Source organism: Chroicocephalus ridibundus, chromosome 16 (genome assembly GCF_963924245.1).
Source record: "Chroicocephalus ridibundus chromosome 16, bChrRid1.1, whole genome shotgun sequence".
Taxonomy (NCBI): domain Eukaryota; kingdom Metazoa; phylum Chordata; class Aves; order Charadriiformes; family Laridae; genus Chroicocephalus; species Chroicocephalus ridibundus.
Window position 1 is genome coordinate 228,035 of NC_086299.1, and position 27,896 is coordinate 255,930.

Consider the following 27,896-nt stretch of genomic DNA (forward strand, 5'->3'; position numbering starts at 1 on the left):
AGCTCCCAAGCCCGAAGAGCCAGGAGGGAAAGCCATGCCTCGTTTGAAAGCTCTTTGGCAGCCGCTCGCCTGGCGAAACAGCCCGTGCGGCTGCGGGCTTTGCGGCGGCCGTCAGCCTCGGAGCCACCGGCGCCCACGTGGCGCCGCCCCACCAGCCTGCGAAGCATTTTCCGGTAGGGCCGCAACTCTGGCGACAGCTCCCAAGCACGAAGAGCCAGGAGGGAAAGCCATGCCTCGTTGGAAAGCTCTTTGGCAGCCGCTCGCGTGGCCCCACAGCCCGTGGGGCTGCGGGCTTTGCGGCGGCCGTCAGCCTCAGCGCCACCGGCGCCTACCAGCTACAGCCGCGCCAGCCTGCGAAGCATTTTCCGGTAGGGCCGCGACTCTGGCGACAGCTCCCAAGTCCGAAGAGCCAGGAGGGAAAGCCGTGCCTCGTTGGAAAGCTCTTTGGCAGCCGCTCGCGTGGCCCCACAGCCCGTGGGGCTGCGGGCTTTGCGGCGGCCGTCAGCCTCGGCGCCACCGGCGCCTACGTGGCGCTGCCGCGCCAGCTTGCGAAGCATTTTCCGGTAGGGCTGCAGCTCTGACGACAGCTCCCAAGCACGAAGAGCCAGGAGGGAAAGCCGTGCCTCGTTGGAAAGCTCTTTGGCAGCCGCTCGCGTGGCCCCACAGCCCGTGGGGCTGCGGGCTTTGCGGCGGCCGTCAGCCTCCCCGCCACCGGCGACCACCAGGTGCAGCCGCGCCAGCCTGCGAAGCATTTTCCGGTAGGGCTGCGGCTCTGACGACAACTCCCAAGCCCGAAGAGGCAGAAAGGAAAGCCATGCCTCGTTGGAAACTCTTTGGCAGCCGATCGCGTGGCCCCACAGCCCGTGGGGCTGCGGGCTTTGCGGCGGCCGTCAGCCTCGGCGCCACCGGCGCCCACGTGGCGCCGCCCCACCAGCCTGCGAAGCATTTTCCGGTAGGGCCGCGGCTCTGGCGACAGCTCCCACGCCCGAAGAGCCAGGAGGGAAAGCCGTGCCTCGTTGGAAAGCTCTTTGGCAGCCTCTTCCGTGGCCCCACAGCCCGTGGGGCTGCGGGCTTTGTGGCGGCCGTCAGCCTCTCCGCCAACGGTGCCCATGTGGCGCCGCCGCGCAAGTATGCAGAGTTTTTTGCGGTAGGGCCGCTACTCTGGCGACAGCTCCCACGCCCGAAGACCCAGGAGGGAAAGCCGTGCCTCGTTGGAAAGCTCTTTGGCAGCCGCTCGCGTGGCCCCACAGCCCGTGGGGCCGCGGGCTTTGCGGCGACCGTCAGCCTCAGCGCCACCGGTGCCCACCAGCTACAGCCGCGCCAGCCTGCGAAGCATTTTCCGGTAGGGCCGCGGCTCTGGCGACAGCTCCCAAGCACGAAGAGCCAGGAGGGAAAGCCGTGCCTCGTTGGAAAGCTCTTTGGCAGCCGATCGCGTGGCCCCACAGCCCGTGGGGCTGCGGGCTTTGCGGCGGCCGTCAGCCTCGGAGCCACCGGCGCCCACGTGGCGCCGCCCCACCAGCCTGCGAAGCATTTTCCGGTAGGGCCGCGGCTCTGACGACAGCTCCCACGCCCGAAGAGCCAGGAGGGAAAGCCATGCCTCGTTGGAAAGCTCTTTGGCAGCCGCTCGCGTGGGCCCACAGCCCGTGGGGCTGCGGGATTTGCGGTGGCCGTCAGCCTCGGCGCCACCGGCGCCCACGTGGCGCTGCCGCGCCAGCTTGCGAAGCATTTTCCGGTAGGGCTGTAGTTCTGACGACAGCTCCCAAACCCGAAGAGCCAGGAGGGAAAGCCATGCCTCGTTGGAAAGCTCTTTGGCAGCCGCTCGCGTGGGCCCACAGCCCGTGGGCCTGCGGGATTTGTGGCGGCCGTCAGCCTCGGCGCCACCGGCGCCCACGTGGCGCCGCTGCGCCAGCCTGCGAAGCATTTTCCGGTAGGGCCGCGGCTCTGGCGACAGCTCCCACGCCCGAAGAGCCAGGAGGGAAAGCCGTGCCTCGTTGGAAAGCTCTTTGGCAGCCGCTCGCCTGGCGAAACAGCCCGTGGGGCTGCGGGCTTTGCGGCGGCCGTCAGTCTCGGAGCCACCGGCGCCCACGTGGCGCCGCCCCACCAGCCTGCGAAGCATTTTCCGGTAGGGCCGCGGCTCTGGCGACAGCTCCCACGCCCGAAGAGCCAGGAGGGAAAGCCGTGCCTCGTTGGAAAGCTCTTTGGCAGCCTCTTCCGTGGCCCCACAGCCCGTGGGGCTGCGGGCTTTGCGGCGGCCGTCAGCCTCTCAGCCAACGGTGCCCATGTGGCGCCGCCGCGCAAGTATGCAGAGTTTTTTGTGGTAGGGCCGCTACTCTGGCGACAGCTCCCACGCCCGAAGAGCCAGGAGGGAAAGCCGTGCCTCGTTGGAAAGCTCTTTGGCAGCCGCTCGCGTGGCCCCACAGCCCGTGGGGCTGCGGGCTTTGCGGCGACCGTCAGCCTCCCCGCCACCGGCGCCCACCAGGTGCAGCCGCGCCAGCCTGCGAAGCATTTTCCTGTAGGGCCGCGGCTCTGGCGACAGCTCCCACGCCCGAAGAGCCAGGAGGGAAAGCCGTGCCTCGTTGGAAAGCTCTTTGGCAGCCGCTCGCTTGTCGAAACAGCCCGTGGGGCTGCGGGCTTTGCGGCGGCCGTCAGCCTCGGAGCCACCGGCGCCCACGTGGCGCCGCCGCGCCAGCCTGCGAAGCATTTTCCGGTAGGGCCGCAACTCTGGCGACAGCTCCCAAGCACGAAGAGCCAGGAGGGAAAGCCGTGCCTCGTTGGAAAGCTCTTTGGCAGCCGATCGCGTGGCCCCACAGCCCGTGGGGCTGCGGGCTTTGTGGCGGCCGTCAGCCTCCCCGCCGCTGGCGCCCACCAGGTGCAGCCGCGCCAGCCTGCGAAGCATTTTCCTGTAGGGCCGCGGCTCTGGCGACAGCTCCCACGCCCGAAGACCTAGGAGGGAAAGCCGTGCCTCGTTGGAAAGCTCTTTGGCAGCCGCTCGCCTGGCGAAACAGCCTGTGGGGCTGCGGGCTTTGCGGCGGCCGTCATCCTCGCTGCCACCGGCGCCCACGTGGCGCCGCTGCGCCAGCCTACGAAGCATTTTCCGGTAGGGCCGCGTCTCTGGCGACAGCTCCCACGCCCGAAGAGCCAGGAGGGAAAGCCATGCCTCGTTGGAAAGCTCTTTGGCAGCCGCTCGCGTGGCCCCACAGCCCGTGGGGCTGCGGGCTTTGCGGCGGCCGTCAGCCTCGGAGCCACCAGCGCCCACGTGGCGCCGCCCCACCAGCCTGCGAAGCATTTTCCGGTAGGGCCGTGGCTCTGGCGACAGCTCCCACGCCCGAAGAGCCAGGAGGGAAAGCCGTGCCTCGTTGGAAAGCTCTTTGGCAGCCGCTCGCGTGGCCCCACAGCCCGTGGGGCTGCGGGCTTTGCGGCGGCCGTCAGCCTCCGCGCCACCGGCGCCCACGTGGCGCCGCCGCACAAGCCTGCGAAGCATTTTCCTGTAGGGCCGCGGCTCTGACGACAGCTCCCACGCCCGAAGAGCCAGGAGGGAAAGCCATGCCTCGTTGGAAAGCTCTTTGGCAGCCGCTCACGTGGCCCCACAGCCCGTGGGGCTGCGGGCTTTGCGGTGGCCGTCAGCCTCGGCGCCACCGGCGCCCACGTGGCGCTGCCGCGCCAGCTTGCGAAGCATTTTCCGGTAGGGCTGTAGTTCTGACGACAGCTCCCAAGCCCGAAGAGCCAGGAGGGAAAGCCATGCCTCGTTGGAAAGCTCTTTGGCAGCCGCTCGCGTGGCCCTACAGCCCGTGGGGCTGCGGGCTTTGCGGCGGTTGTCAGCCTCGGAGCCACCGGAGCCCACGTGGCGCCGCCCCACCAGCCTGCGAAGCATTTTCCGGTAGGGCCGCGGCTCTGGCGACAGCTCCCACGCCCGAAGAGCCAGGAGGGAAAGCCGTGCCTCGTTGGAAAGCTCTTTGGCAGCCGTTCGCCTGGCGAAACAGCCCGTGGGGCTGCGGGCTTTGCGGCGGCCGTCAGCCTCGGAGCCACTGGCGCCCACGTGGCGCCGCCCCACCAGCCTGCGAAGCATTTTCCTGTAGGGCCGCAACTCTGGCGACAGCTCCCAAGCCCGAAGAGCCAGGAGGGAAAGCCGTGCCTCGTTGGAAAGCTCTTTGGCAGCCGATCGCGTGGCCCCACAGCCCGTGGGGCTGCGGGCTTTGTGTCGGCCGTCAGCCTCGGAGCCACCGGCGCCCACCAGGTGCAGCCGCGCCAGCCTGCGAAGCATTTTCCTGTAGGGCCGTGGCTCTGGCGACAGCTCCCACGCCCGAAGAGCCAGGAGGGAAAGCCGTGCCTCGTTGGAAAGCTCTTTGGCAGCCGCTCGCGTGGCCTCACAGCCCGTGGGGCTGCAGGCTTTGCAGCGGCCGTCAGCCTCGGCGCCACCGGCGCCCACGTGGCGCCGCCCCACCAGCCTGCGAAGCATTTTCCGGTAGGGCCGCGGCTCTGGCGACAGCTCCCAAGGACGAAGAGCCAGGAGGGAAAGCCGTGCCTTGTTGGAAAGCTCTTTGGCAGCCGCTCGCGTGGCCCCACAGCCCGTGGGGCTGTGGGCTTTGCGGCGGCCGTCAGCCTCGGCGCCACCGGCGCCCACGTGGCGCTGCCGCGCCAGCTTGCGAAGCATTTTCCGGTAGGGCTGGAGCTCTGACGACAGCTCCCAAGCCCGAAGAGCCAGGAGGGAGAGCCATGCCTCGTTGGAAAGCTCTTTGGCAGCCGCTCGCGTGGCCCCACAGCCCGTGGGGCTGCGGGCTTTGCGGCGGTTGTCAGCCTCGGAGCCACCGGCGCCCACGTGGCGCCGCCCCACCAGCCTGCGAAGCATTTTCCGGTAGGGCCGCAACTCTGGCGACAGCTCCCAAGCCCGAAGAGCCAGGAGGGAAAGCCATGCCTCGTTGGAAAGCTCTTTGGCAGCCGCTCGCCTGGCGAAACAGCCCGTGCGGCTGCGGGCTTTGCGGCAGCCGTCAGCCTCGGAGCCACCGGCGCCCACGTTGCGCCGCCCCACCAGCCTGCGAAGCATTTTCCGGTAGGGCCGCGGCTCTGGCGACAGCTCCCACGCCCGAAGACCTAGGAGGGAAAGCCGTGCCTCGTTGGAAAGCTCTTTGGCAGCCGCTCGCCTGGCGAAACAGCTTGTGGGGCTGCGGGCTTTGCGGCGGCCGTCAGCCTCACCGCCACCGGCGTTCACGTGGCGCCGCCGCACAAGCCTGCGAAGCATTTTCCGGTAGGGCCGCGGCTCTGACGACAGCTCCCACGCCCGAAGAGCCAGGAGGGAAAGCCGTGCCTTGTTGGAAAGCTCTTTGGCAGCCGCTCGCGTGGCCCCACAGCCCGTGGGGCTGTGGGCTTTGCGGCGGCCGTCAGCCTCGGCGCCACCGGCGCCCACGTGGCGCTGCCGCGCCAGCTTGCGAAGCATTTTCCGGTAGGGCTGGAGTTCTGACGACAGCTCCCAAGCCCGAAGAGCCAGGAGGGAAAGCCATGCCTCGTTGGAAAGCTCTTTGGCAGCCGCTCGCGTGGCCCCACAGCCCGTGGGGCTGCGGGCTTTGCGGCGGTTGTCAGCCTCGGAGCCACCGGCGCCCACGTGGTGCCGCCCCACCAGCCTGCGAAGCATTTTCCGGTAGGGCTGTAGTTCTGGCGACAGCTCCCAAGCCCGAAGAGCCAGGAGGGAAAGCCATGCCTCGTTGGAAAGCTCTTTGGCAGCCGCTCGCCTGGCGAAACAGCCCGTGCGGCTGCGGGCTTTGCGGCAGCCGTCAGCCTCGGAGCCACCGGCGCCCACGTTGCGCCGCCCCACCAGCCTGCGAAGCATTTTCCGGTAGGGCCGCGGCTCTGGCGACAGCTCCCACGCCCGAAGACCTAGGAGGGAAAGCCGTGCCTCGTTGGAAAGCTCTTTGGCAGCCGCTCGCCTGGCGAAACAGCTTGTGGGGCTGCGGGCTTTGCGGCGGCCGTCATCCTCGCTGCCACCGGCGCCCACGTGGCGCCGCTGCGCCAGCCTACGAAGCATTTTCCGGTAGGGCCGCGTCTCTGGCGACAGCTCCCACGCCCGAAGAGCCAGGAGGGAAAGCCATGCCTCGTTGGAAAGCTCTTTGGCAGCCGCTCGCGTGGCCCCACAGCTAGTGGGGCTGCGGGCTTTGCGGCGGCCGTCAGCCTCGGCGCCACCGGAGCCCACCAGCTACAGCCGCGCCAGCCTGCGAAGCATTTTCCGGTAGGACCGCGGCTCTGGCGAAGCTCCCACGCCCGAAGAGCCAGGAGGGAAAGCCGTGCCTCGTTGGAAAGCTCTTTGGCAGCCGCTCGCCTGGCGAAACAGCCCGTGGGGCTGCGGGCTTTGTGGCGGCCGTCAGCCTCCCCGCCACCGGCGCCCACCAGGTGCAGCCGCGCCAGCCTGCGAAGCATTTTCCTGTAGGGCCGCGGCTCTGGCGACAGCTCCCACGCCCGAAGAGCCAGGAGGGAAAGCCGTGCCTCGTTGGAAATCTCTTTGGCAGCCGCTCGCGTGGCCTCACAGCCCGTGGGGCTGCGGGCTTTGCGGCGGCCGTCAGCCTCGGCGCCACCGGCGCCCACGTGGCGCCGCCGCGCCAGCTTGCGAAGCATTTTCCAGTTGGGCCACGGCTCTGACGACAACTCCCAAGCCCGAAGAGCCAGGAGGGAAAGCCGTGCCTCGTTGGAAAGCTCTTTGGCAGCCGCTTGCGTGGCCCCACAGCCCGTGGGTCTGCGGGCTTTGCGGCGGCCGTCAGCCTCGGCGCCACCAGCGCCCACGTGGTACCGCCGCACCAGCCTGTGAAGCATTTTCCGGTAGGGCAGCGGCTCTGGCGACAGCTCCCGCGCCCGAAGAGCAGGGAGGGAAAGCCATGCCTCGTTGGAAAGCTCTTTGGCAGCCGCTCGCGTGGCCCCACAGCCCGTGTGGCTGCGGGCTTTGCGGCGACCGTCAGCCTCCCCGCCACCGGCGCCCACCAGGTGCAGCCGCGCCAGCCTGCGAAGCATTTTCCGGTAGGGCCGCGGCTCTGGCGACAGCTCCCACGCCCGAAGAGCAGGGAGGGAAAGCCATGCCTCGTTGGAAAGCTCTTTGGCAGCCTCTTACGTGGCCGCACAGCCCGTGGGGCTGCGGGCTTTGCGGCGGCCGTCAGCCTCGGCGCCACCGGCGCCCACGTGGCGCCGCCGCGCCAGCCTGCGAAGCATTTTCCGGTAGGGCTGCGGCTCTGACGACAGCTCCCAAGCCCGAAGAGCCAGGAGGGAAAGCCGTGCCTCGTTGGAAAGCTCTTTGGCAGCCGCTCGCATGGCCCCACAGCCCGTGGGGCTGCGGGCTTTCCGGCGGACGTCAGCCTCAGCGACACCGGCGTCCACGTGGCGCCGCCGCGCCAGCCTGCGAAGCATTTTCCTGTAGGGCTGCGGCTCTGGCGACAGCTCCCACACCCGAAGAGCCAGGAGGGAAAGCCGTGCCTCGTTGGAAAGCTCTTTGGCAGCCGCTCGCCTGGCGAAACAGCCCGTGGGGCTGCGGGCTTTGCGGCGGCCGTCAGCCTCGCTGCCACCGGCGCCCACGTGGCGCCGCCCCACCAGCCTGCGAAGCATTTTCCGGTAGGGCCGCAACTCTGGCGACAGCTCCCAAGCACGAAGAGCCAGGAGGGAAAGCCGTGCCTCGTTGGAAAGCTCTTTGGCAGCCGATCGCGTGGCCCCACAGCCCGTGGGGCTGCGGGCTTTGTGGCGGCCGTCAGCCTCGGAGCCACCGGCGCCCACCAGGTGCAGCCGCGCTAGCCTGCGAAGCATTTTCCTGTAGGGCTGCGGCTCTGGCGACAGCTCCCACGCCCGAAAAGCGAGGAGGGAAAGCCGTGCCTCGTTGGAAAGCTCTTTGGCAGCCGCTCGCCTGGCGAAACAGCCTGTGGGGCTGCGGGCTTTGCGGCGGCCGTCAGCCTCGGAGCCACCGGCGCCCATGTGTCGCCGCCTCACCAGGCTGCGAAGCATTTTCCGGTAGGGCTGCGGCTCTGACGACAACTCCCACGCCCGAAGAGCCAGGAGGGAAAGCCGTGCCTCGTTGGAAAGCTCTTTGGCAGCCGCTCGCGTGGCCCCACAGCCCGTGGGGCTGCGGGCTTTGCGGCGGTTGTCAGCCTCGGAGCCACCGGCGCCCACGTGGCGCCGCCCCACCAGCCTGCGAAGCATTTTCCGGTAGGGCCGCAACTCTGGCGACAGCTCCCAAGCCCGAAGAGCCAGGAGGGAAAGCCATGCCTCGTTGGAAAGCTCTTTGGCAGCCGCTCGCCTGGCGAAACAGCCCGTGCGGCTGCGGGCTTTGCGGCGGCCGTCAGCCTCGGAGCCACCGGCGCCCACGTGGCACCGCCCCACCAGCCTGCGAAGCATTTTCCGGTAGGGCCGCAACTCTGGCGACAGCTCCCAAGCACGAAGAGCCAGGAGGGAAAGCCGTGCCTCGTTGGAAAGCTCTTTGGCAGCCGCTCGCGTGGCCCCACAGCCCGTGGGGCTGCGGGCTTTGCGGCGGCCGTCAGCCTCACCGCCACCGGCGCCCACCAGCTACAGCCGCGCCAGCCTGCGAAGCATTTTCCGGTAGGGCCACGGCTCTGGCGACAGCTCCCACGCCCGAAGAGCCAGGAGGGAAAGCCGTGCCTCGTTGGAAAGCTCTTTGGCAGCCGCTCGCGTGGCCCCACAGCCCGTGGGGCTGCGGGCTTTGTGGGGGCCGTCAGCCTCCCCGCCACCGGCGCCCACCAGGTGCAGCCGCGCCAGCCTGCGAAGCATTTTCCTGTAGGGCCGCGGCTCTGGCGACAGCTCCCACGCCCGAAGACCCAGGAGGGAAAGCCGTGCCTCGTTGGAAAGCTCTTTGGCAGCCGCTCGCGTGGCCTCACAGCCCGTGGGGCTGCGGGCTTTGCGGTGGCCGTCAGCCTCGGAGCCACCGGCGCCTACGTGGCGCCGCCGCGCCAGCTTGCGAAGCATTTTCCAGTAGGGCCACGGCTCTGACGACAACTCCCAAGCCCGAAGAGCCAGGAGGGAAAGCCATGCCTCGTTGGAAAGCTCTTTGGCAGCCGCTCGCGTGGCCACACAGCCCATGGAGCTGCGGGCTTTGCGGCGGCCGTCAGCCTCGGCGCCACCGGCGCCCACGTGGTACTGCCCCACCAGCCTGCGAAGCATTTTCCGGTAGGGCCGCGGCTCTGGCGACAGCTCCCACGCCCGAAGAGCAGGGAGGGAAAGCCATGCCTCGTTGGAAAGCTCTTTGGCAGCCGCTCGCGTGGCCCCACAGCCCGTGGGGCTGCGGGCTTTGCGGCGGCCGTCAGCCTCGGAGCCACCAGCGCCTACGTGGCGCCGCCCCACCAGCCTGCGAAGCATTTTCCGGTAGGGCCGCGGCTCTGGCGACAGCTCCCAAGCACGAAGAGCCAGGAGGGAAAGCCGTGCCTCGTTGGAAAGCTCTTTGGCAGCCGCTCGTGTGGCCCCACAGCCCGTGGGGCTGCGGGCTTTGCGGCGGCCGTCAGCCTTTGCGCCACCGGCGCCCACGTGGCGCCGCCGCACGAGCCTGCGAAGCATTTTCCGGTAGGGCCGCGGCTCTGGCGACAGCTCCCACGCCCGAAGAGCTAGGAGGGAAAGCCATGCCTCGTTGGAAAGCTCTTTGGCAGCCGCTCGCCTGGCGAAACAGCCCGTGCGGCTGCGGGCTTTGCGGCGGCCGTCAGCCTCGGAGCCACCGGCGCCCACGTGGCGCCGCCCCACCAGCCTGCGAAGCATTTTCCGGTAGGGCCGCAACTCTGGCGACAGCTCCCACGCCCGAAGAGCCAGGAGGGAAAGCCGTGCCTCGTTGGAAAGCTCTTTGGCGGCCGCTCGCCTGGCGAAACAGCCTGTGGGGCTGCGGGCTTTGCGGCGGCCGTCAGCCTCGGAGCCACCGGCACCCACCAGGTGCAGCCGCGCCAGCCTGCGAAGCATTTTCCGGTAGGGCCGTGGCTCTGGCGACAGCTCCCACGCCCGAAGAGCCAGGAGGGAAAGCCGTGCCTCGTTGGAAACCTCTTTGGCAGCCGCTCGCCTGGCGAAACAGCCCGTGGGGCTGCGGGCTTTGTGGCGGCCGTCAGCCTCCCTGCCACCGGCACCCACGTGGCTCCGCTGCACCAGCCTGCGAAGCATTTTCCTGTAGGGCCGCGGCTCTGGCGACAGCTCCCACGCCCGAAGAGCCAGGAGGGAAAGCCGTGCCTCGTTGGAAAGCTCTTTGGCAGCCGCTCGCCTGGCGAAACAGCCTGTGGGGCTGCGGGCTTTGCGGCGGCCGTCAGCCTCGGAGCCACCGGCGCCCACGTGGCGCCGCCCCACCAGCCTGCGAAGCATTTTCCTGTAGGGCCGCGGCTCTGGCGACAGCTCCCACGCCCGAAGAGCCAGGAGGGAAAGACGTGCCTCGTTGGAAAGCTCTTTGGCAGCCGCTCGCCTGGCGAAACAGCCTGTGGGGCTGCGGGCTTTGCGGCGGCCGTCAGCCTCGCTGCCACCGGCGCCCACGTGGCGCCGATGCGCCAGCCTGCGAAGCATTTTCCGGTAGGGCCGCGTCTCTGGCGACAGCTCCCACGCCCGAAGAGCCAGGAGGGAAAGTCGTGCCTCGCTGGAAAGCTCTTTGGCAGCCGCACGTGTGGCCCCACAGCCCGTGTGGCTGCGGGCTTTGCGGCGGCCGTCAGCCTCGCCGCCAACGGTGCCCACGTGGCGCTGCCGTGCCAGCTTGCGAAGCATTTTCCGGTAGGGCTGCGGCTCTGACGACAACTCCCAAGCCCGAAGAGCCAGGAGGGAAAGCCATGCCTCGTTGGAAAGCTCTTTGGCAGCCGCTCGCGTGGCCCCACAGCCCATGGGGCTGCGGGCTCTGCGGCGGCCGTCAGCCTCGCCGCCACCGGCGCCCACGTGGCGCCGCTGCGCCAGCCTGCGAAGCGTTTTCCGGTAGGGCCGCGGCTCTGGCGACAGCTCCCACGCCCGAAGAGCCAGGAGGGAAAGCCGTGCCTCGTTGGAAAGCTCTTTGGCAGCCGCTCGCGTGGCCCCACAGCCCGTGGGGCTGCGGGCTTTGCGGCGGCCGTCAGCCTCGGCGCCACCGGCGCTCACGTGGTGCTGCCGCGCCAGCCTGCGAAGCATTTTCCGTTAGGGCTGCGGCTCTGACGACAGCTCCCAAGCCCGAAGAGCCAGGAGGGAAAGCCGTGCCTCGTTGGAAAGCTCTTTGGCGGCCGCTCGCCTGGCGAAACTGCCTGTGGGGCTGCGGGCTTTGCGGCGACCGTCAGCCTCGGAGCCACCGGCACCCACCAGGTGCAGCCGCGCCAGCCTGCGAAGCATTTTCCGGTAGGGCCGTTTGGCTGGCGACAGCTCCCACGCCCGAAGAGCCAGGAGGGAAAGCCGTGCCTCGTTGGAAAGCTCTTTGGCAGCCGCTCGCCTGGCGAAACAGCCTGTGGGGCTGCGGGCTTTGCGGCGGCCGTCAGCCTCGGAGCCACCGGCACCCACCAGGTGCAGCCGCGCCAGCCTGCGAAGCATTTTCTGGTAGGGCCGTGGCTCTGGCGACAGCTCCCATGCCCGAAGAGCCAGGAGGGAAAGCCGTGCCTCGTTGGAAAGCTCTTTGGCGGCCGTTCGCGTGGCCCCACAGCCCATGGGGCTGCGGGCTATGCGGCGACCGTCAGCCTCCCTGCCACCGGCGCCCACGTGGTGCCGCTGCGCCAGCCTGCGAAGCATTTTCCTGTAGGGCCGCGGCTCTGGCGACAGCTCCCACGCCCGAAGAGCCAGGAGGGAAAGCCGTGCCTCGTTGGAGAGCTCTTTGGCAGCCGCTCGCCTGGCGAAACAGCCTGTGGGGCTGCGGGCTTTGCGGCGGCCGTCAGCCTCGGAGCCAACGGCGCCCACGTGGCGCCGCCCTACCAGCCTGCGAAGCATTTTCCTGTAGGGCCGCGGCTCTGGCGACAGCTCCCACGCCCGAAGAGCCAGGAGGGAAAGCCGTGCCTCGTTGGAAAGCTCTTTGGCAGCCGATCGCGTGGCCCCACAGCCCGTGGGGCTGCGGGCTTTGTGGCGGCCGTCAGCCTCCCCGCCACCGGCGCCCACCAGGTGCAGCCGCGCCAGCCTGCAAAGCATTTTCCTGTAGGGCCGCGGCTCTGGCGACAGCTCCCACGCCCTAAGAGCGAGGAGAGAAAGCCGTGCCTCGTTGGAAAGCTCTTTGGCAGCCGCTCGCCTGGCGAAACAGCCTGTGGGGCTGCGGGCTTTGCGGCGGCCGTCAGCCTCGCTGCCACCGGCGCCCACGTGGCGCCGCTGCGCCAGCCTGCGAAGCATTTTCCTGTAGGGCCGCGTCTCTGGCGACAGCTCCCACGCCCGAAGAGCCAGGAGGGAAAGCCATGCCTCGTTGGAAAGCTCTTTGGCAGCCTCTCGCGTGGCCCCACAGCCCGTGGGGCTGCGGGCTTTGTGGCGGCCGTCAGCCTCGGCGCCACCGGCGCCCACATGGCGCCGCCGCGCCAGCTTGCGAAGCATTTTCCGGTAGGGCCGCAACTCTGGCGACAGCTCCCAAGCACGAAGAGCCAGGAGGGAAAGCCATGCCTCGTTGGAAAGCTCTTTGGCAGCCGCTCGCCTGGCGAAACAGCCTGTGGGGCTGCGGGCTTTGCCGCGGCCGTCAGCCTCGGAGCCACCGGCGCCCACGTGGCGCCGCCCCACCAGCCTGCGAAGCATTTTCCTGTAGGGCCGCGGCTCTGGCGACAGCTCCCACGCCCGAAGAGCCAGGAGGGAAAGCCGTGCCTCGTTGGAAAGCTCTTTGGCAGCCGATCGCGTGGCCCCACAGCCCGTGGGGCTGCGGGCTTTGTGGCGGCCGTCAGCCTCCCCGCCACCGGCGCCCACCAGGTGCAGCCGCGCCAGCCTGCAAAGCATTTTCCTGTAGGGCCGCGGCTCTGGCGACAGCTCCCACGCCCTAAGAGCGAGGAGAGAAAGCCGTGCCTCGTTGGAAAGCTCTTTGGCAGCCGCTCGCCTGGCGAAACAGCCTGTGGGGCTGCGGGCTTTGCGGCGGCCGTCAGCCTCGCTGCCACCGGCGCCCACGTGGCGCCGCTGCGCCAGCCTGCGAAGCATTTTCCTGTAGGGCCGCGTCTCTGGCGACAGCTCCCACGCCCGAAGAGCCAGGAGGGAAAGCCATGCCTCGTTGGAAAGCTCTTTGGCAGCCTCTCGCGTGGCCCCACAGCCCGTGGGGCTGCGGGCTTTGCCGCGGCCGTCAGCCTCGGAGCCACCGGCGCCCACGTGGCGCCGCCCCACCAGCCTGTGAAGCATTTTCCGGTAGGGCCGCAACTCTGGCGACAGCTCCCAAGCACGAAGAGCCAGGAGGGAAAGCCGTGCCTCGTTGGAGAGCTCTTTGGCAGCCGATCGCGTGGCCCCACAGCCCGTGTGGCTGCGGGCTTTGTGGCGGCCGTCAGCCTCCCCGCCACCGGCGCCCACCAGGTGCAGCCGCGCCAGCCTGCGAAGCATTTTCCTGTAGGGCCGCGGCTCTGGCGACAGCTCCCACGCCCGAAGAGCCAGGAGGGAAAGCCGTGCCTCGTTGGAAAGCTCTTTGGCAGCCGCTCGCCTGGCGAAACAGCCTGTGGGGCTGCGGGCTTTGCGGCGGCCGTCAGCCTCGCTGCCACCGGCGCCCATGTGTCACCGCCTCACCAGGCTGCGAAGCATTTTCCGGTAGGGCCGCGGCTCTGGCGACAGCTCCCACGCCCGAAGAGCCAGGAGGGAAAGCCGTGCCTCGCTGGAAAGCTCTTTGGCAGCCGCTCGTGTGGCCCCACAGCCCGTGTGGCTGCAGGCTTTGCGGCGACCGTCAGTCTCGCCGCCAACGGTGCCCACGTGGCGCTGCCGTGCCAGCTTGCGAAGCATTTTCCGGTAGGGCTGCGGCTCTGACGACAACTCCCAAGCCCGAAGAGCCAGGAGGGAAAGCCGTGCCTCGTTGGAAAGCTCTTTGGCAGCCGCTCGCGTGGCCCCACAGCCCATGGGGCTGCGGGCTCTGCGGCGGCCGTCAGCCTCGCCGCCACCGGCGCCCACGTGGCGCCGCTGCGCCAGCCTGCGAAGCGTTTTCCGGTAGGGCCGCGGCTCTGGCGACAGCTCCCACGCCCGAAGAGCCAGGAGGAAAAGCCATGCCTCGTTGGAAAGCTCTTTGGCAGCCGCTCGCGTGGCCCCACAGCCCGTGGGGCTGCGGGCTTTGCGGCGGCCGTCAGCCACGGCGCCACCGGCGCCCACGTGGCGCTGCCGCGCCAGCTTGCGAAGCATTTTCCGGTAGGGCTGCGGCTCTGACGACAGCTCCCAAGCCCGAAGAGCCAGGAGGGAAAGCCGTGCCTCGTTGGAAAGCTCTTTGGCGGCCGCTCGCCTGGCGAAACAGCCTGTGGGGCTGCGGGCTTTGCGGCGGCCGTCAGCCTCGGAGCCACCGGCACCCACCAGGTGCAGCCGCGCCAGCCTGCGAAGCATTTTCCGGTAGGGCCGTGGCTCTGGCGACAGCTCCCACGCCCGAAGAGCCAGGAGGGAAAGCCGTGCCTCGTTGGAAAGCTCTTTGGCAGCCGCTCGCCTGGCGAAACAGCCTGTGGGGCTGCGGGCTTTGCGGCGGCCGTCAGCCTCGGAGCCAACGGCACCCACCAGGTGCAGCCGCGCTAGCCTGCGAAGCATGTTCCGGTAGGGCCGTGGCTCTGGCGACAGCTCCCACGCCCGAAGAGCCAGGAGGGAAAGCCGTGCCTCGTTGGAAAGCTCTTTGGCAGCCGATCGCGTGGCCCCACAGCCCGTGGGGCTGCGGGCTTTGTGGCGGCCGTCAGCCTCCCCGCCACCGGCGCCCACCAGGTGCAGCCGCGACAGCCTGCGAAGCATTTTCCTGTAGGGCCGCGGCTCTGGCGACAGCTCCCATGCCCTAAGAGTGAGGAGAGAAAGCCGTGCCTCGTTGGAAAGCTCTTTGGCAGCCGCTCGCCTGGCGAAACAGCCTGTGGGGCTGCGGGCTTTGCGGCGGCCGTCAGCCTCGCCGCCACCGGCGCCCACGTGGCGCCGCTGCGCCAGCCTGCGAAGCATTTTCCTGTAGGGCCGCGTCTCTGGCGACAGCTCCCACGCCCGAAGAGCCAGGAGGGAAAGCCATGCCTCGTTGGAAAGCTCTTTGGCAGCCTCTCGCGTGGCCCCACAGCCCGTGGGGCTGCGGGCTTTGTGGCGGCCGTCAGCCTCGGCGCCACCGGCGCCCACATGGCGCCGCCGCGCCAGCCTGCGAAGCATTTTCCTGTAGGGCTGCAACTCTGGCGACAGCTCCCAAGCACGAAGAGCCAGGAGGGAAAGCCATGCCTCGTTGGAAAGCTCTTTGGCAGCCGCTCGCCTGGCGAAACAGCCCGTGGGGCTGCGGGCTTTGCCGCGGCCGTCAGCCTCGGAGCCACCGGCGCCCACGTGGCGCCGCCCCACCAGCCTGTGAAGCATTTTCCGGTAGGGCCGCAACTCTGGCGACAGCTCCCAAGCACGAACAGCCAGGAGGGAAAGCCGTGCCTCGTTGGAAAGCTCTTTGGCAGCCGATCGCGTGGCCCCACAGCCCGTGGGGCTGCAGGCTTTGTGGCGGCCGTCAGCCTCCCCGCCACCGGCGCCCACCAGGTGCAGCCGCGCCAGCCTTCGAAGCATTTTCCTGTAGGGCCGCGGCTCTGGCGACAGCTCCCACACCCGAAGAGCGAGGAGGGAAAGCCGTGCCTCGTTGGAAAGCTCTTTGGCAGCCGCTCGCCTGGCGAAACAGCCTGTGGGGCTGCGGGCTTTGCGGCGGCCGTCAGCCTCGCTGCCACCGGCGCCCATGTGTCACCGCCTCACCAGGCTGCGAAGCGTTTTCCGGTAGGGCCGCGGCTCTGGCGACAGCTCCCACGCCCGAAGAGCCAGGAGGAAAAGCCATGCCTCGTTGGAAAGCTCTTTGGCAGCCGCTCGCCTGGCGAAACAGCCTGTGGGGCTGCGGGCTTTGCGGCGGCCGTCAACCTCGGAGCCACCGGCACCCACCAGGTGCAGCCGCGCCAGCCTGCGAAGCATTTTCTGGTAGGGCCGTGGCTCTGGCGACAGCTCCCATGCCCGAAGAGCCAGGAGGGAAAGCCGTGCCTCGTTGGAAAGCTCTTTGGCAGCCGCTCGCGTGGCCCCACAGCCCATGGGGCTGCGGGCTATGCGGCGACCGTCAGCCTCCCTGCCACCGGCGCCCACGTGGCGCCGCTGCGCCAGCCTGCGAAGCATTTTCCTGTAGGGCCGCGTCTCTGGCGACAGCTCCCACGCCCGAAGAGCCAGGAGGGAAAGCCATGCCTCGTTGGAAAGCTCTTTGGCAGCCTCTCGCGTGGCCCCACAGCCCGTGGGGCTGCGGGCTTTGTGGCGGCCGTCAGCCTCGGCGCCACCGGCGCCCACATGGCGCCGCCGCGCCAGCTTGCGAAGCATTTTCCGGTAGGGCCGCAACTCTGGCGACAGCTCCCAAGCACGAAGAGCCAGGAGGGAAAGCCATGCCTCGTTGGAAAGCTCTTTGGCAGCCGCTCGCCTGGCGAAACAGCCCGTGGGGCTGCGGGCTTTGCCGCGGCCGTCAGCCTCGGAGCCACCGGCGCCCACGTGGCGCCGCCCCACCAGCCTGTGAAGCATTTTCCGGTAGGGCCGCAACTCTGGCGACAGCTCCCAAGCACGAACAGCCAGGAGGGAAAGCCGTGCCTCGTTGGAAAGCTCTTTGGCAGCCGCTCGTGTGGCCCCACAGCCCGTGGGGCTGCAGGCTTTGTGGCGGCCGTCAGCCTCCCCGCCACCGGCGCCCACCAGGTGCAGCCGCGCCAGCCTTCGAAGCATTTTCCTGTAGGGCCGCGGCTCTGGCGACAGCTCCCACACCCGAAGAGCGAGGAGGGAAAGCCGTGCCTCGTTGGAAAGCTCTTTGGCAGCCGCTCGCCTGGCGAAACAGCCTGTGGGGCTGCGGGCTTTGCGGCGGCCGTCAGCCTCGCTGCCACCGGCGCCCATGTGTCACCGCCTCACCAGGCTGCGAAGCGTTTTCCGGTAGGGCCGCGGCTCTGGCGACAGCTCCCACGCCCGAAGAGCCAGGAGGAAAAGCCATGCCTCGTTGGAAAGCTCTTTGGCAGCCGCTCGCGTGGCCCCACAGCCCGTGGGGCTGCGGGCTTTGCGGCGGCCGTCAGCCTCGGCGCCACCGGCGCCCACGTGGTGCTGCCGCGCCAGCTTGCGAAGCATTTTCCGGTAGGGCTGCGGCTCTGACGACAGCTCCCAAGCCCGAAGAGCCAGGAGGGAAAGCCGTGCCTCGTTGGAAAGCTCTTTGGCGGCCGCTCGCCTGGCGAAACAGCCTGTGGGGCTGCGGGCTTTGCGGCGGCCGTCAGCCTCGGAGCCACCGGCACCCACCAGGTGCAGCCGCGCCAGCCTGCGAAGCATTTTCCGGTAGGGCCGTTTCTCTGGCGACAGCTCCCACGCCCGAAGAGCCAGGAGGGAAAGCCGTGCCTCGTTGGAAAGCTCTTTGGCAGCCGCTCGCCTGGCGAAACAGCCTGTGGGGCTGCGGGCTTTGCGGCGGCCGTCAACCTCGGAGCCACCGGCACCCACCAGGTGCAGCCGCGCCAGCCTGCGAAGCATTTTCTGGTAGGGCCGTGGCTCTGGCGACAGCTCCCATGCCCGAAGAGCCAGGAGGGAAAGCCGTGCCTCGTTGGAAAGCTCTTTGGCGGCCGCTCGCGTGGCCCCACAGCCCATGGGGCTGCGGGCTATGCGGCGACCGTCAGCCTCCCTGCCACCGGCGCCCACGTGGCGCCGCTGCGCCAGCCTGCGAAGCATTTTCCTGTAGGGCTGCGTCTCTGGCGACAGCTCCCACGCCCGAAGAGCCAGGAGGGAAAGCCATGCCTCGTTGGAAAGCTCTTTGGCAGCCTCTCGCGTGGCCCCACAGCCCGTGGGGCTGCGGGCTTTGTGGCGGCCGTCAGCCTCGGCGCCACCGGCGCCCACATGGCGCCGCCGCGCCAGCTTGCGAAGCATTTTCCGGTAGGGCCGCAACTCTGGCGACAGCTCCCAAGCACGAAGAGCCAGGAGGGAAAGCCATGCCTCGTTGGAAAGCTCTTTGGCAGCCGCTCGCCTGGCGAAACAGCCCGTGGGGCTGCGGGCTTTGCCGCGGCCGTCAGCCTCGGAGCCACCGGCGCCCACGTGGCGCCGCCCCACCAGCCTGTGAAGCATTTTCCGGTAGGGCCGCAACTCTGGCGACAGCTCCCAAGCACGAACAGCCAGGAGGGAAAGCCGTGCCTCGTTGGAAAGCTCTTTGGCAGCCGCTCGTGTGGCCCCACAGCCCGTGGGGCTGCAGGCTTTGTGGCGGCCGTCAGCCTCCCCGCCACCGGCGCCCACCAGGTGCAGCCGCGCCAGCCTTCGAAGCATTTTCCTGTAGGGCCGCGGCTCTGGCGACAGCTCCCACACCCGAAGAGCGAGGAGGGAAAGCCGTGCCTCGTTGGAAAGCTCTTTGGCAGCCGCTCGCCTGGCGAAACAGCCTGTGGGGCTGCGGGCTTTGCGGCGGCCGTCAGCCTCGCTGCCACCGGCGCCCATGTGTCACCGCCTCACCAGGCTGCGAAGCATTTTCCGGTAGGGCCGTGGCTCTGGCGACAGCTCCCACGCCCGAAGAGCCAGGAGGGAAAGCCGTGCCTCGTTGGAAAGCTCTTTGGCAGCCGCTCGCCTGGCGAAACAGCCTGTGGGGCTGCGGGCTTTGCGGCGGCCGTCAGCCTCGGCGCCACCGGCGCCCACGTGGTGCTGCCGCGCCAGCTTGCGAAGCATTTTCCGGTAGGGCTGCGGCTCTGACGACAGCTCCCAAGCCCGAAGAGCCAGGAGGGAAAGCCGTGCCTCGTTGGAAAGCTCTTTGGCAGCCGCTCGCGTGGCCCCACAGCCCATGGGGCTGCGGGCTCTGCGGCGGCCGTCAGCCTCGGAGCCACCGGCACCCACCAGGTGCAGCCGCACTAGCCTGCGAAGCATTTTCCGGTAGGGCCGCGGCTCTGGCGACAGCTCTCACGCCCGAAGAGCCAGGAGGGAAAGCCGTGCCTCGTTGGAAAGCTCTTTGGCAGCCGCTCGCCTGGCGAAACAGCCTGTGGGGCTGCGGGCTTTGCGGCGGCCGTCAGCCTCGGAGCCACCGGCACCCACCAGGTGCAGCCGCGCCAGCCTGCGAAGCATTTTCTGGTAGGGCCGTGGCTCTGGCGACAGCTCCCATGCCCGAAGAGCCAGGAGGGAAAGCCGTGCCTCGTTGGAAAGCTCTTTGGCGGCCGCTCGCGTGGCCCCACAGCCCATGGGGCTGCGGGCTATGCGGCGACCGTCAGCCTCGCTGCCACCGGCGCCCACGTGGCGCCGCTGCGCCAGCCTGCGAAGCATTTTCCTGTAGGGCCGCGGCTCTGGCGACAGCTCCCACGCCCGAAGAGCCAGGAGGGAAAGCCGTGCCTCGTTGGAAAGCTCTTTGGCAGCCGCTCGCCTGGCGAAACAGCCTGTGGGGCTGCGGGCTTTGCGGCGGCCGTCAGCCTCCCCGCCACCGGCGCCCACCAGGTGCAGCCGCGCCAGCCTGCAAAGCATTTTCCTGTAGGGCCGCGGCTCTGGCGACAGCTCCCACGCCCTAAGAGCGAGGAGAGAAAGCCGTGCCTCGTTGGAAAGCTCTTTGGCAGCCGCTCGCCTGGCGAAACAGCCTGTGGGGCTGCGGGCTTTGCGGCGGCCGTCAGCCTCGCTGCCACCGGCGCCCACGTGGCGCCGCTGCGCCAGCCTGCGAAGCATTTTCCTGTAGGGCCGCGTCTCTGGCGACAGCTCCCACGCCCGAAGAGCAGGAGGGAAAGCCATGCCTCGTTGGAAAGCTCTTTGGCAGCCTCTTGCGTGGCCCCACAGCCCGTGGGGCTGCGGGCTTTGTGGCGGCCGTCAGCCTCCCCGCCACCGGCGCCCACGTGGCGCCGCTGCGCCAGCTTGCGAAGCATTTTCCGGTAGGGCCGCAACTCTGGCGACAGCTCCCAAGCACGAAGAGCCAGGAGGGAAAGCCATGCCTCGTTGGAAAGCTCTTTGGCAGCCGCTCGCCTGGCGAAACAGCCCGTGGGGCTTCGGGCTTTGCCGCGGCCGTCAGCCTCGGAGCCACCGGCGCCCACGTGGCGCCGCCCCACCAGCCTGTGAAGCATTTTCCGGTAGGGCCGCAACTCTGGCGACAGCTCCCAACCACGAAGAGCCAGGAGGGAAAGCCGTGCCTCGTTGGAAAGCTCTTTGGCAGCCGATCGCGTGGCCCCACAGCCCGTGGGGCTGCGGGCTTTGTGGCGGCCGTCAGCCTCCCCGCCACCGGCGCCCACCAGGTGCAGCCGCGCCAGCCTGCGAAGCATTTTCCTGTAGGGCCGCGGCTCTGGCGACAGCTCCCACACCCGAAGAGCGAGGAGGGAAAGCCGTGCCTCGTTGGAAAGCTCTTTGGCAGCCGCTCGCCTGGCGAAACAGCCTGTGGGGCTGCGGGCTTTGCGGCGGCCGTCAGCCTCGCTGCCACCGGCGCCCTTGTGTCACCGCCTCACCAGGCTGCGAAGCATTTTCCGGTAGGGCCGCGGCTCTGGCGACAGCTCCCACGCCCGAAGAGCCAGGAGGGAAAGTCGTGCCTCGCTGGAAAGCTCTTTGGCAGCCGCTCGTGTGGCCCCACAGCCCGTGTGGCTGCAGGCTTTGCGGCGGCCGTCAGCCTCGCCGCCAACGGTGCCCACGTGGCGCTGCCGTGCCAGCTTGCGAAGCATTTTCCGGTAGGGCTGCGGCTCTGACGACAACTCCCAAGCCCGAAGAGCCAGGAGGGAAAGCCGTGCCTCGTTGGAAAGCTCTTTGGCAGCCGCTCGCGTGGCCCCACAGCCCATGGGGCTGCGGGCTCTGCGGCGGCCGTCAGCCTCGCCGCCACCGGCGCCCACCTGGCGCCGCTGCGGCAGCCTGCGAAGCGTTTTCCGGTAGGGCCGCGGCTCTGGCGACAGCTCCCACGCCCGAAGAGCCAGGAGGAAAAGCCATGCCTCGTTGGAAAGCTCTTTGGCAGCCGCTCGCGTGGCCCCACAGCCCGTGGGGCTGCGGGCTTTGCGGCGGCCGTCAGCCTCGGCGCCACCGGCGCCCACGTGGCGCTGCCGCGCCAGCTTGCGAAGCATTTTCCGGTAGGGCTGCGGCTCTGACGACAGCTCCCAAGCCCGAAGAGCCAGGAGGGAAAGCCGTGCCTCGTTGGAAAGCTCTTTGGCGGCCGCTCGCCTGGCGAAACAGCCTGTGGGGCTGCGGGCTTTGCGGCGGCCGTCAGCCTCGGAGCCACCGGCACCCACCAGGTGCAGCCGCGCCAGCCTGCGAAGCATTTTCCGGTAGGGCCGTGGCTATGGCGACAGCTCCCACGCCCAAAGAGCCAGGAGGGAAAGCCGTGCCTCGTTGGAAAGCTCTTTGGCGGCCGCTCGCCTGGCGAAACAGCCTGTGGGGCTGCGGGCTTTGCGGCGGCCGTCAGCCTCGGAGCCACCGGCACCCACCAGGTGCAGCCGCGCCAGCCTGCGAAGCATTTTCCGGTAGGGCCGTGGCTATGGCGACAGCTCCCACGCCCAAAGAGCCAGGAGGGAAAGCCGTGCCTCGTTGGAAAGCTCTTTGGCAGCCGCTCGCGTGGCCCCACAGCCCGTGGGGCTTCGGGCTTTGTGGCGGCCGTCAGCCTCCCCGCCACCGGCGCCCACCAGGTGCAGCCGCGCCAGCCTGCGAAGCATTTTCCTGTAGGGCCGCGGCTCTGGCGACAGCTCCCACGCCCTAAGAGCGAGGAGAGAAAGCTGTGCCTCGTTGGAAAGCTCTTTGGCAGCCGCTCGCCTGGCGAAACAGCCTGTGGGGCTGCGGGCTTTGCGGCGGCCATCAGCCTCGCTGCCACCGGCGCCCACGTGGCGCCGCTGCGCCAGCCTGCGAAGCATTTTCCGGTAGGGCCGCGTCTCTGGCGACAGCTCCCACGCCCGAAGAGCCAGGAGGGAAAGCCATGCCTCGTTGGAAAGCTCTTTGGCAGCCGCTCGCGTGGCCCCACAGCCCATGGGGCTGCGGGCTCTGCGGCGGCCGTCAGCCTCGGCGCCACCGGCGCCCACGTGGTGCTGCCGCGCCAGCTTGCGAAGCATTTTCCGGTAGGGCTGCGGCTCTGACGACAGCTCCCAAGCCCGAAGAGCCAGGAGGGAAAGCCGTGCCTCGTTGGAAAGCTCTTTGGCGGCCGCTCGCGTGGCGAAACAGCCTGTGGGGCTGCAGGCTTTGCAGCGGCCGTCAGCCTCGGAGCCACCGGCACCCACCAGGTGCAGCCGCGCCAGCCTGCGAAGCATTTTCCGGTAGGGCCGTTTCTCTGGCGACAGCTCCCACGCCCGAAGAGCCAGGAGGGAAAGCCGTGCCTCGTTGGAAAGCTCTTTGGCAGCCGCTCGCCTGGCGAAACAGCCTGTGGGGCTGCGGGCTTTGCGGCGGCCGTCAGCCTCGGAGCCAACGGCGCCCACGTGGTGCCGCCCCACCAGCCTGCGAAGCATTTTCCTGTAGGGCCGCGGCTCTGCCGACAGCTCCCACGCCCGAAGAGCCAGGAGGGAAAGCCGTGCCTCGTTGGAAAGCTCTTTGGCAGCCGATCGCGTGGCCCCACAGCCCGTGGGGCTGCGGGCTTTGTGGCGGCCGTCAGCCTCGGCGCCACCGGCGCCCACATGGCGCCGCTGCGCAAGCTTGCGAAGCATTTTCCGGTAGGGCCGCAACTCTGGCGACAGCTCCCACCCCCGAAGAGCCAGGAGGGAAAGCCGTGCCTCGTTGGAAAGCTCTTTGGCAGCCGCTCGCCTGGCGAAACAGCCCGTGGGGCTGCGGGCTTTGCCGCGGCCGTCAGCCTCGGAGCCACCGGCGCCCACGTGGCGCCGCCCCACCAGCCTGTGAAGCATTTTCCGGTAGGGCCGCAACTCTGGCGACAGCTCCCAAGCACGAAGAGCCAGGAGGGAAAGCAGTGCCTCGTTGGAAAGCTCTTTGGCAGCCGATCGCGTGGCCCCACAGCCCGTGGGGCTGCGGGCTTTGTGGCGGCCGTCAGCCTCCCCGCCACCGGCGCCCACCAGGTGCAGCCGCGCCAGCCTGCGAAGCATTTTCCTGTAGGGCCGCGGCTCTGCCGACAGCTCCCACACCCGAAGAGCGAGGAGGGAAAGCCATGCCTCGTTGGAAAGCTCTTTGGCAGCCGCTCGCCTGGCGAAACAGCCTGTGGGGCTGCGGGCTTTGCGGCGGCCGTCAGCCTCGCTGCCACCGGCGCCCATGTGTCACCGCCTCACCAGGCTGCGAAGCATTTTCTGGTAGGGCCGCGGCTCTGGCGACAGCTCCCACGCCCGAAGAGCCAGGAGGGAAAGTCGTGCCTCGCTGGAAAGCTCTTTGGCAGCCGCTCGTGTGGCCCCACAGCCCGTGTGGCTGCGGGCTTTGCGGCGGCCGTCAGCCTCGCCGCCAACGGTGCCCACGTGGCGCTGCCGTGCCAGCTTGCGAAGCATTTTCCGGTAGGGCTGCGGCTCTGACGACAACTCCCAAGCCCGAAGAGCCAGGAGGGAAAGCCGTGCCTCGTTGGAAATCTCTTTGGCAGCCGCTCGCGTGGCCCCACAGCCCATGGGGCTGCGGGCTCTGCGGCGGCCGTCAGCCTCGCCGCCACCGGCGCCCACGTGGCGCCGCTGCGCCAGCCTGCGAAGCGTTTTCCGGTAGGGCCGCGGCTCTGGCGACAGCTCCCACGCCCGAAGAGCCAGGAGGAAAAGCCATGCCTCGTTGGAAAGCTCTTTGGCAGCCTCTCGCGTGGCCCCACAGCCCGTGGGGCTGCGGGCTTTGTGGCGGCCGTCAGCCTCGGAGCCACCGGCGCCCACGTGGCGCTGCCGCGCCAGCTTGCGAAGCATTTTCCGGTAGGGCTGCGGCTCTGACGACAGCTCCCAAGCCCGAAGAGCCAGGAGGGAAAGCCGTGCCTCGTTGGAAAGCTCTTTGGCGGCCGCTCGCCTGGCGAAACAGCCTGTGGGGCTGCGGGCTTTGCGGCGGCCGTCAGCCTCGGAGCCACCGGCACCCACCAGGTGCAGCCGCGCCAGCCTGCGAAGCATTTTCCGGTAGGGCCGTGGCTCTGGCGACAGCTCCCACGCCCAAAGAGCCAGGAGGGAAAGCCGTGCCTCGTTGGAAAGCTCTTTGGCAGCCGCTCGCCTGGTGAAACAGCCTGTGGGGCTGTGGGCTTTGCGGCGGCCGTCAGCCTCGGAGCCACCGGCACCCACCAGGTGCAGCCGCGCCAGCCTGCGAAGCATGTTCCGGTAGGGCCGTGGCTCTGGCGACAGCTCCCATGCCCGAAGAGCCAGGAGGGAAAGCCGTGCCTCGTTGGAAAGCTCTTTGGCAGCCGATCGCGTGGCCCCACAGCCCGTGGGGCTGCGGGCTTTGTGGCGGCCGTCAGCCTCCCCGCCACCGGCGCCCACCAGGTGCAGCCGCGCCAGCCTGCGAAGCATTTTCCTGTAGGGCCGCGGCTCTGGCGACAGCTCCCACGCCCTAAGAGCGAGGAGAGAAAGCCGTGCCTCGTTGGAAAGCTCTTTGGCAGCCGCTCGCCTGGCGAAACAGCCTGTGGGGCTGCGGGCTTTGCGGCGGCCGTCAGCCTCGCTGCCACCGGCGCCCACGTGGCGCCGCTGCGCCAGCCTGCGAAGCATTTTCCGGTAGGGCCGCGTCTCTGGCGACAGCTCCCACGCCCGAAGAGCCAGGAGGGAAAGCCATGCCTCGTTGGAAAGCTCTTTGGCAGCCTCTCGCGTGGCCCCACAGCCCGTGGGGCTGCGGGCTTTGTGGCGGCCGTCAGCCTCGGCGCCACCGGCGCCCACATGGCGCCGCCGCGCCAGCCTGCGAAGCATTTTCCGGTAGGGCCGCAACTCTGGCGACATCTCCCAAGCACGAAGAGCCAGGAGGGAAAGCCATGCCTCTTTGGAAAGCTCTTTGGCAGCCGCTCGCCTGGCGAAACAGCCCGTGGGGCTGCGGGCTTTGCCGCGGCCGTCAGCCTCGGAGCCACCGGCGCCCACGTGGCGCCGCCCCACCAGCCTGTGAAGCATTTTCCGGTAGGGCCGCAACTCTGGCGACAGCTCCCAAGCACGAAGAGCCAGGAGGGAAAGCCATGCCTCGTTGGAAAGCTCTTTGGCAGCCGATCGCGTGGCCCCACAGCCCGTGGGGCTGCGGGCTTTGTGGCGGCCGTCAGCCTCCCCGCCACCGGCGCCCACCAGGTGCAGCCGCGCCAGCCTGCGAAGCATTTTCCTGTAGGGCCGCGGCTCTGCCGACAGCTCCCACGCCCGAAGACCTAGGAGGGAAAGCCATGCCTCGTTGGAAAGCTCTTTGGCAGCCGCTCGCCTGGCGAAACAGCCTGTGGGGCTGCGGGCTTTGCGGCGGCCGTCAGCCTCGCTGCCACCGGCGCCCATGTGTCACCGCCTCACCAGGCTGCGAAGCATTTTCTGGTAGGGCCGTGGCTCTGGCGACAGCTCCCACGCCCGAAGAGCCAGGAGGGAAAGTCGTGCCTCGCTGGAAAGCTCTTTGGCAGCCGCTCGTGTGGCCCCACAGCCCGTGTGGCTGCGGGCTTTGCGGCGGCCGTCAGCCTCGCCGCCAACGGTGCCCACGTGGCGCTGCCGTGCCAGCTTGCGAAGCATTTTCCGGTAGGGCTGCGGCTCTGACGACAACTCCCAAGCCCGAAGAGCCAGGAGGGAAAGCCGTGCCTCGTTGGAAATCTCTTTGGCAGCCGCTCGCCTGGCCCCACAGCCCATGGGGCTGCGGGCTCTGCGGCGGCCGTCAGCCTCGCCGCCACCGGCGCCCACGTGGCGCCGCTGCGCCAGCCTGCGAAGCGTTTTCCGGTAGGGCCGCGGCTCTGGCGACAGCTCCCACGCCCGAAGAGCCAGGAGGAAAAGCCATGCCTCGTTGGAAAGCTCTTTGGCAGCCTCTCGCGTGGCCCCACAGCCCGTGGGGCTGCGGGCTTTGTGGCGGCCGTCAGCCTCGGAGCCACCGGCGCCCACGTGGCGCTGCCGCGCCAGCTTGCGAAGCATTTTCCGGTAGGGCTGCGGCTCTGACGACAGCTCCCAAGCCCGAAGAGCCAGGAGGGAAAGCCGTGCCTCGTTGGAAAGCTCTTTGGCGGCCGCTCGCCTGGCGAAACAGCCTGTGGGGCTGCGGGCTTTGCGGCGGCCGTCAGCCTCGGAGCCACCGGCACCCACCAGGTGCAGCCGCGCCAGCCTGCGAAGCATTTTCCGGTAGGGCCGTGGCTCTGGCGACAGCTCCCATGCCCGAAGAGCCAGGAGGGAAAGCCGTGCCTCGTTGGAAAGCTCTTTGGCAGCCGATCGCGTGGCCCCACAGCCCGTGGGGCTGCGGGCTTTGTGGCGGCCGTCAGCCTCGGCGCCACCGGCGCCCACATGGCGCCGCTGCGCAAGCTTGCGAAGCATTTTCCGGTAGGGCCGCAACTCTGGCGACAGCTCCCACGCCCGAAGAGCCAGGAGGGAAAGCCATGCCTCGTTGGAAAGCTCTTTGGCAGCCGCTCGCCTGGCGAAACAGCCCGTGGGGCTGCGGGCTTTGCCGCGGCCGTCAGCCTCGGAGCCACCGGCGCCCACGTGGCGCCGCCCCACCAGCCTGTGAAGCATTTTCCGGTAGGGCCGCAACTCTGGCGACAGCTCCCAAGCACGAAGAGCCAGGAGGGAAAGCCATGCCTCGTTGGAAAGCTCTTTGGCAGCCGATCGCGTGGCCCCACAGCCCGTGGGGCTGCGGGCTTTGTGGCGGCCGTCAGCCTCCCCGCCACCGGCGCCCACCAGGTGCAGCCGCGCCAGCCTGCGAAGCATTTTCCTGTAGGGCCGCGGCTCTGCCGACAGCTCCCACGCCCGAAGACCTAGGAGGGAAAGCCATGCCTCGTTGGAAAGCTCTTTGGCAGCCGCTCGCCTGGCGAAACAGCCTGTGGGGCTGCGGGCTTTGCGGCGGCCGTCAGCCTCGCTGCCACCGGCGCCCATGTGTCACCGCCTCACCAGGCTGCGAAGCATTTTCTGGTAGGGCCGTGGCTCTGGCGACAGCTCCCACGCCCGAAGAGCCAGGAGGGAAAGTCGTGCCTCGCTGGAAAGCTCTTTGGCAGCCGCTCGTGTGGCCCCACAGCCCGTGTGGCTGCGGGCTTTGCGGCGGCCGTCAGCCTCGCCGCCAACGGTGCCCACGTGGCGCTGCCGTGCCAGCTTGCGAAGCATTTTCCGGTAGGGCTGCGGCTCTGACGACAACTCCCAAGCCCGAAGAGCCAGGAGGGAAAGCCGTGCCTCGTTGGAAATCTCTTTGGCAGCCGCTCGCCTGGCCCCACAGCCCATGGGGCTGCGGGCTCTGCGGCGGCCGTCAGCCTCGCCGCCACCGGCGCCCACGTGGCGCCGCTGCGCCAGCCTGCGAAGCGTTTTCCGGTAGGGCCGCGGCTCTGGCGACAGCTCCCACGCCCGAAGAGCCAGGAGGAAAAGCCATGCCTCGTTGGAAAGCTCTTTGGCAGCCTCTCGCGTGGCCCCACAGCCCGTGGGGCTGCGGGCTTTGTGGCGGCCGTCAGCCTCGGAGCCACCGGCGCCCACGTGGCGCTGCCGCGCCAGCTTGCGAAGCATTTTCCGGTAGGGCTGCGGCTCTGACGACAGCTCCCAAGCCCGAAGAGCCAGGAGGGAAAGCCGTGCCTCGTTGGAAAGCTCTTTGGCGGCCGCTCGCCTGGCGAAACAGCCTGTGGGGCTGCGGGCTTTGCGGCGGCCGTCAGCCTCGGAGCCACCGGCACCCACCAGGTGCAGCCGCGCCAGCCTGCGAAGCATTTTCCGGTAGGGCCGTGGCTCTGGCGACAGCTCCCATGCCCGAAGAGCCAGGAGGGAAAGCCGTGCCTCGTTGGAAAGCTCTTTGGCAGCCGATCGCGTGGCCCCACAGCCCGTGGGGCTGCGGGCTTTGTGGCGGCCGTCAGCCTCCCCGCCACCGGCGCCCACCAGGTGCAGCCGCGCCAGCCTGCGAAGCATTTTCCTGTAGGGCCGCGGCTCTGGCGACAGCTCCCACGTCCT